We start from the raw sequence: 8,564 nt of genomic DNA, 5'->3' as shown, positions 1-8,564 counted from the left end.
AAATCGAGCTCCACACCTCAAACAAACACGGAACGAAATAAATGAACACAACATAGCTACGAAAACAAGTGAAATGTGCTATAAACCTTGTGCTCTGCTGATGAAGTAGATAGTGTCGGAAGTTCCATGCGGCTTTTCGCGGATGATGCTGTAGTATACAGAGAAGTTGCAGCATTAGAAAATTGTAGCGAAATGCAGGAAGATCTGCAGCGGATAGGCACTTGGTGCAAGGAGTGGCAACTGACCCTTAACATAGACAAATGTAATGTATTGCGAATACATAGAAAGAAGGATCCTTTATTGTATGATTAGATGACAGCGGAACAAACACTGGTAGCAGTTACTTCTGTAAAATATCTGGGAGTATGCGTGCGGAACGATTTGAAGTGGAATGATCATATAAAATTAATTGTTGGTAAGGCGGGTACCAGGTTGAGATTCATTGGGAGAGTCCTTAGAAAATGTAGTCTATCAACAAAGGAGGTGGCTTACAAAACACTCGTTCGACCTATACTTGGAGTATTGCTCATCAGTGTGGGATCCGTACCAGATCGGGTTGGCGGAGGAGATAGAGAAGATCCAAAGAAGAGCGGCGCGTTTCGTCACAGGGTTATTTGGTAACCGTGATAGCGTTACGGAGATGTTTAGCAAATTCTAATGGCAGACTCTGCAAGAGAGGCGCTCTGCATCGCGGTGTAGCTTGCTCGCCAGGTTCGGAGAGGGTGCGTTTCTGGATGAGGTATCGAATATATTGCTTCCCAGCGGTGGCCGTGCGGTTCTAGGCGCTGCAGTCCGGAACCGCGGGACTGCTACGGTCGCAGGTTCGAATCCTGCCTCGGGCATGGATGTGTGTGATGTCCTTAGGTTAGTTAGGTTTAAGTAGTTCTAAGTTCTAGGGGACTGATGACCTAAGATGTTAAGTCCCATAGTGCTCAGAGACATATTGCTTCCCCCTAATTATACCTCCCGAGGAGATCACGAATGTAAAATTAGAGAGATTCGAGCGCGCACGGAGGCTTTCAGACTGTCGTTCTTCCCGCGAACCATACGCGATTGCAACAGAAAAGGGAGGTAATGACAGTGGCACGTAAAGTGCCCTCCGCCACACACCGTTGGGTGGCTTGCGGAGTATAACTGTAGATGTAGATTAATTATCTCAAATGCGTGTGTGACATCGATGAACGACAACAGAAAAAAGTGATTCAACAGGTCACAAAAAGGTGAAGCAACACCATAAAAAGAGGAAATAGAAACTGCAAGTAACACAGCACATAACACGATTTTTAGCTTTTCTCAGTCGGAAATTAACGATAAACAGAACAAACAGAAAACGTTTCTTCGCTTGCAGATTACAAGCTGTAGAATTTATAATTCACATAAAATTACCAGCATACACAGCTAATAGCGTCATGTTACGTATGTCAACACATCTGTATCAGCAATATAACGTGCAATAATGTCTTTGTGTCCAACGACCCTTCTTGAAGATTGTTCCAACCTAAAATCTCGTACTCAATCAACCTCAGCCACAAAATAGGATTTTTTTCCATTCATATCCTTATTAGGCCTTTAACAACGTCACCATCCATTATTCAAAATTATGCCATTACTGACGCATAAATTCTCCCCTCCCCGCCCACGTCTTGCTTCTCAACGCGGTTCTGTAACATTTTTCTTGGAACTTTGAAGTTGACTTGAGGTCCATCATTCACCGCTTTCACAACCAAAATATTTTAACGTTAGTATGCCGGTCGTTAAAAAAATCGTACAAAAAATTGTGATCATCAGATTTCTTCAATGCAGAAATCTGACATCTTAAAAGAATAAAATTTTGATTCTCCCTTTCGCCCTTGTCTATGGCCCTCTGGAACTAATGAACGAACACAGTGACTCACTCTCTCAAGTGCTCTCTCTCTCTCTTTATCTCTCTCTCTGTGTTTGTGTGTGTGTGTGTGTGTGTGTCACCCTCCACCCCTCCCATACACAATTTTACATTATACTTTCTTTGCTCTGTTAGTTCCTCTGTACAATCATTATTTACGACGTATTGCAATTTACAAGCCGTGTGTGTGAGTAAAATAAATACGATCTGAAAAAAAAAACAAGTTCTCATAATTTAACGATACTAATATTTATACTATCGCTTACCAACGAAATCAACATAACCTTAGAGGGAAGAGCATGTACTAAAACGGTTTGTTTTAAGATTGAATCTTTGACTTTGCGGCAGAGTGTATGATATTTTTGAAACTTCGTGGCAGTTTAAATCTGTGTGCAGGACTGGGGCTCGAACCCGGACACTCATTTTCACCGACTGCGTAACCCAAGCACGACTGTCGGCCCGGCCTTACAGCTTCATTTCCGACAGTACGTCTCTGCTATTTTCCAAAGTTCATGGTTTTGCACACAGTTTCACTAAGCTAATTTGTTTTTGATTTCGTTGCCCGGTATTGACACAGGCCGGACAGAAAATTCGTCTATGCCTTATAAATAGACCTATAAATAAATTCACTCGACCATAACGATATAATCATTCCAAAGGCGTCGTGGAAAGATCAGTACAGCTAATTTGTTACGTTTGCTTGTTATTTCAATCGATAGTCATAATAGTCTCGGCTAGCCCCAAGCTTTCACATCTTCACATTTCTAACCAGCTTGAAGCATTTTGTCCATTCTTATCTCCTCTAGGGGATTCCGTTGCATCCATTCCGAATATCCGACGAGGTGGCACTGTGGAGATTTCGTAATGTTGCGCACTAAGGGGCAGAGTGAAAGATTCATTCTGGGTTCGATAAAAGTCCGGACCAGCACTTCAGTGTGCGGGGTAATACCGCTTTCGTGAGCAACAGTTCAACGCTCCTTTGTCTCAACGTCTTTTCCCTAGCCTAGCAGTTACCCGAATCTACTGTAGCGTGCGACGACGCACTCTAGCCTGCAACAACTTCCCTTGTTACATTAGAGGCATTCCATAAGAACGCATCTAATGAATGACGTAATAATTTAAACACAGTAGCACAGGGCATTTCATGGATACGTCTTTCAGAAGATTGCGATATGAAACGTGCTGAGTGGCAAAGCGTAAACTTTGGTCCTGGCTGCCGTGCCGAAGTGTTCCTTCGGCGTCATGTGATACTTCTCGTGGGACAGCACCGTGGTGCCATTTATCAACAGGACAACGCTCGTCCGCGCGTGCCACGTGTCCCCATGCGCTGCATAGGTGATACTGAGATGCTCTCTTGGCCAGCAAGATCCCCACATCAGTGCCCGATAGAAGTCACCTAGGAAGTCGCTCCGTCGCAATACCAGTATCCAGAACATCGAGGACTCGTCACACCATTCGTGGGCCAGCTTCCCTCAGGAGAGGATAGAACGGCTTTATGACACCCTTCACAACCGAATCAGAGCCTGCCAATGTCTTTGTAAATTTGACTCGATTCTAACATCACATACCCTTTCGAATCGTGATGTTCCTTTTCATTTCCTCCTTCGCTTTTAGGTGCTTCACTTTTTTTTCACCTAGTGTATTGATAAACAACAAGGCGGCAGAAAAAGATGGTATTCCAGCAGTACTGTTTAAGCAAGGAGGCAGAGAGCTGGAACAGAGCCTTCTGAAAATGGTCACCAGAATATGGGAAGAGGAGAAAATGCCCCAACAATGGAAAGAGGGTATCATATGTCCCATATATAAGAAAGGAGATAAGATGGAGTGTGGCAATTACAGAGGGATCACACTACTTAATTTGGGATATAGAATACTCTCTAATATACTATTCAGCAGAATACTCCCAATCATAGAGAGGGAGATGGGGCCGTACCAATGCGGATTCCTTCCTGGGAAGTCAACCATAGATCAAATTTTCACCTTAAGACAAATCCTGGAAAAAACAAATGAATACGGAGTTGGCACGCATCACCTCTTTATAGACGTCAAAGTGTGGTGTCACCGCTAGACACCACACTTGCTAGGTGGTAACTTAAATCGGCCGCGGTCCTGTAGTACATGTCGGACCCGCGTGTCGCCACTGTGTATTCGCAAACGTAGCGCCACCACAGGGCAGGTCACAAGACACGGACTTGACCTCGCCCCAGTTGTACGGACGACATAGCTTGCGACAAGACGTATCACGTCTTCCTCTCATTTGCCGAGAGACAGATTAAATAGCCTTCAGCTAGTCCATCGCTACTACCTAGCAAGGCGCCATGTGTATCATTGCTAATTGCTTACTACTATGCAAGAGATGTATTTCAACAAGAACAAGACTACATTAAAGTTAAGTATATTAAAATCTCTCTTCTTTTCTTTATAGTTTTCATCCAGTCTCCTGTTTCAGAATTTACGCCCGTCTGCGTTAGTTTCGCGTGCACCTAGCCACTCATTGTGTCGAGACCTTAGGGAATCGACACAACACAAAGCAGCTTATGATAGCATAAATAGAGAGCAATTATATCAAGCTCTAGATGAACTGGGAATCTCTAGAAAGTTGGTAATGCTGGTGAGAATGACAATGAGCGAAACACAAGGTAGTGTAAGAATAGGAGGAATGATGTCCAACACATTGAGTATTAAAAATGGAGTGCGACAAAGGGATGCATTGGCATGCCTTCTCTTTAATGCCGCTCTGGAGAAGGTGATGAGAAACGAAAACCTTCTGAACAGAGGAACGAACTTCTATAAATCGGAGCAGATACTGGCCTACGCAGATGACATAGATATAATAGCAAGAACCCAAAAAGCAATGGAAGAGACGTTTACAGCTCTTGAACAGGCCAGTAGGAACATGGGGTTAATTGTTAATGAACAAAAAACAAAATATATGGCAGCTGGAAAAGCACATAGAGAAAATATGCCAAATGCAATAACAATGGGCAATTACACATTTGAGAGAGTTGAACATTTCAAGTATCTGGGCTCGACATTACACGTCTAAATGATACCTCCTTTGAAATTAAGCAGAGATTAATACTGGCCAACAGAGCCTATTTTGCCCAAACAAGACTTCTATCCTCAAGGCTCCTGACTCGTACCACGAAATTAACTATGTATAAATCACTTATACGACCAGTGCTTACATATGCCTCTGAAGCCTGGACATTAACAACTAAAGATATTGAAACACTGGATGCATTTGAAAGGTAGGTACTTAAACGAATTATCGGCCCAATCTGTGAAAGAGGAAGATGGAGGAGGAGATACACCCATGAGTTGTATACAATATACAAAGACCAACCCATCAGAAGGATAGTGAAATCATCCAGACTGAGGTGGGCGGGACATGTGGCTCGCATGAATGATACAGAAGTTCCAAAAAGAATATTACAAGGAAAGCCAGGAGGGCAGAGAGGACGTGGTCGACCAAGAGCCAGATGGGAAGATGGAGTAATCGAAGATCTTAGGAAGATGGGCTATAGAAACTGGAGAGTATTGGCAAAGGACCGAGAGAGATGGAAGGAAATTGTAGAAGAGGCCAAGGCTCATCATGAGCTGTAGAGCCAAGAAAGAAGAAGAAGAAGTATTGGTAAGTTGCACGTACACAACAAAGCGAATGAATTACAATAACTGATGCAGAACATGCTTTTTTCATAATTCGAGAGCTTCTTATTTGTTAAATTCGCAATGGAAATAAACGGCAGGCACTACTTGAAATTATTAAAGAGTTTCCTTGGCAGAATCGACACCCAAATCACATCACACGTTTAAACAAATATTGATGTTATGCAGAGGGGCAGCGAGTTCTTCCATTTCCATTGCTTTGGAAGCAACAATATGCAGATTACGTCGGCACCAGTAAAGATGTTTCACGCTAGAACGCTCACGGAGCCTTCAGCCGTGTTTGAGATGCAGACACACTGCTCGCACCACGAGTAACTACGTGACATTATGATTACATGGATGCTACGGCCGTAAGCTCTGTCGCGTCTGTGTGTTCGTGTTAACATATGGCACCTCACTTCAAGGATAACTACTTTTGTTGTGATTCTCAATCCCCAAAACTCATCTAATTTTTTGCTATTATCATTCTTTCTAGGGTCTAGACGACTTAAAGTTGTTTCTCGTTTGATTCTCATTGTGTTCTATGTATATTTTTCTTGTCCTACAGCAAATCGGCAGCTGGCCGTATAGCCCAGAATAGTGGGTTGGCGAAATTCCATTTTTTGTGAAAAGACTAAGCACCGTTGATGTGTTCTTATCGTGAATACATCTGATTTACTTTCAATTCACTGTCTGATACAGGTTCGTAATTTTCTCGTTCACTTCATTAACCATGCAATGTATCCAGGCAATAGAATTCCCTGCTGTAGCTGATGGAGGCTGATGTGTTCTCCATCCAGGGAACACAATATAAGCACGTGAGATTAGTTTTATCTGCTGACAGGGAAGTAGCGACAGACAGTACGTCTCATTTCCCTCCGATAAACCTACAGTCCTAAACCAAACCACACCAAACGCCAGGATCTATGCACACTCGAATAGTCCGTGGCAAAACGAGCACCTAAAGCTTTCCGTGCAAGCTCTGAGTTGTCTTATTTTAATGCGAGGGTTATTTCTCCCCATATAGGTGGGCGTCAAATAAATGTCTTCGCTTTCCGAGGAGGAACGAGTTGATTGAAGTATAGGAAAAAGACCTCACCGCATCGGAAAACACCTTTGTTTTAATGATTTTCGCGCCAACTCCTCTATCATACCCGCGACAATCTTTCCCCTATTTCGCCATGATTGAAAACGAGCTGCCCTTCTTTGAACTCTTTCTACGTCCTCCGTCAGTCCTATACGTTAAGGATCCTATACCGCACCGCAATGGTCCAGAAGAAGACACACAAACGTACTGCACGCATTCTCTGTAGTAGATTTGTTGCACCTTCTAAATGTTCTGTAAATGAAAAGCAGTCTTTGTTTCGCTTTCCTCACATCATTTTCTGTCACTGTCGCAACTAAAGTGATTCGAAATTCGAATTACTGAGTATATAATTGAACCAACAACGGTAAAATTTGTGTGATTTATCGTACAGGCGATATTTAAAAGAAATTTTTAGTACTCATGTGGAGGACCTCACACTTTTTATTGTTCAGGATCAACTGCCAATCTCTGCACCACGCAGATATATTGTCTATATCAGGTTGTAATTCGTTTTGATCTTCTGATGACTTTTCTAGACAATAAACAACCTCATCATCTTCAAACAATCTAGGACGACTCCGGCCACCTCCTAAACCGTTTATATAGATCAAAAGCAGCACATACAACTTCAGTTTCACCAGATGACCTCCCATACGTTTCAAGGGATTGTGACCTTATGAAAAGAAATCGCGAATCCAGTCGTCCAACTGGGACGATACTGCACAGACATACAATTCCATTAGAAGCCGCTGGTGAGGAGCGGTGTTAAAACTCTACACATACGGAATCAGCATGAGATCCCCTGTTGACAGCCCCAATCTTCGAGTGAATAAAGAGCCATTTGTGTTTCACAGGAAGATATTTTGTGAATTCCTGCTGGTTACGAGAAAACAAATTATTTTCTTCGAGGTATTTCATAATGCTGTAACACAGAATATGTTCCAAGATCCAACTACGAATCGATGTCAATGCTATAGGTCTATAATTCTGTGTATGACTTCTATTTACTTTAATGTTTATTGGTGTGATCTATGCAACTTTTTCCAAAGGTACCGATCACCCGTCGAGCCAGCTGTTACGTATGATTGCTAAAAATAGGTCCATTTCACCAGCTTACACTCTGATGAACTTGACTGGTACACAATCTGGACCGGAGGACTTACCTTTAATAGCTGGCTAAAGATGGTTTACTACATCAAGGATATGTACTTGCAAATTTACCCGTGTTGGCAGCGTAATCTTGATTCGAATTGTACAATATTTACTGCATCTACTTTGCGGAGAGTTGTGCTGTCATCGACAACATTGCCACCGCTGTCAGGCAGCGAAAGTATACAGGGTGGTCCATTGATCGTGACCGGGACAAATATCTCACGAAATAAGCATCAAACGAAAAAACTACAAAGAAAGAAACTCGTCTAGCTTGAAGGGGGAAACCAGATGGCGCTATGGTTGGCTCGCTAGAAGTCGCTGCCATAGGTCAAACAGATATTAACTGCGTTTTTTAAAAATAGGAACCCCAAATTTTTTATTTCATATTCGTGTAGTACGTAAAGAAATATGAATGTTTTAGTTGGACCACTTTTTTCGCTGTAATAGTCAGAAACGTATAAGTACAGTCGTGGACAAAACGAGCGAGACCCCTCGCCTTTTCGTTATGCTGATCCGCACGGCTTTAAAGTCTGCTACACAGCATAACAGGCAAGGCGACGAAGTGCTACCAACATACTATGCGCAGGCGTGAAATTGACAAACTATCTGAACTTTTTTAGACTGTATTCCATAATTTCTAAGACTATATTAATGCTGATTAGTGTGTTAAATACAACACGTAAATATAAGACAGAACTGAAAGAACAAACGCTAATTGGTATGAACTGGACAAATAAAAATGAATTTCAACTTATCGAGATGACTTAACTGTTTCAGTAAGACAAAGAACCCCAG

This window comes from Schistocerca nitens, chromosome 10 (genome assembly GCF_023898315.1).
Source record: "Schistocerca nitens isolate TAMUIC-IGC-003100 chromosome 10, iqSchNite1.1, whole genome shotgun sequence".
Taxonomy (NCBI): domain Eukaryota; kingdom Metazoa; phylum Arthropoda; class Insecta; order Orthoptera; family Acrididae; genus Schistocerca; species Schistocerca nitens.
This window is presented reverse-complemented; position numbering follows the sequence as displayed.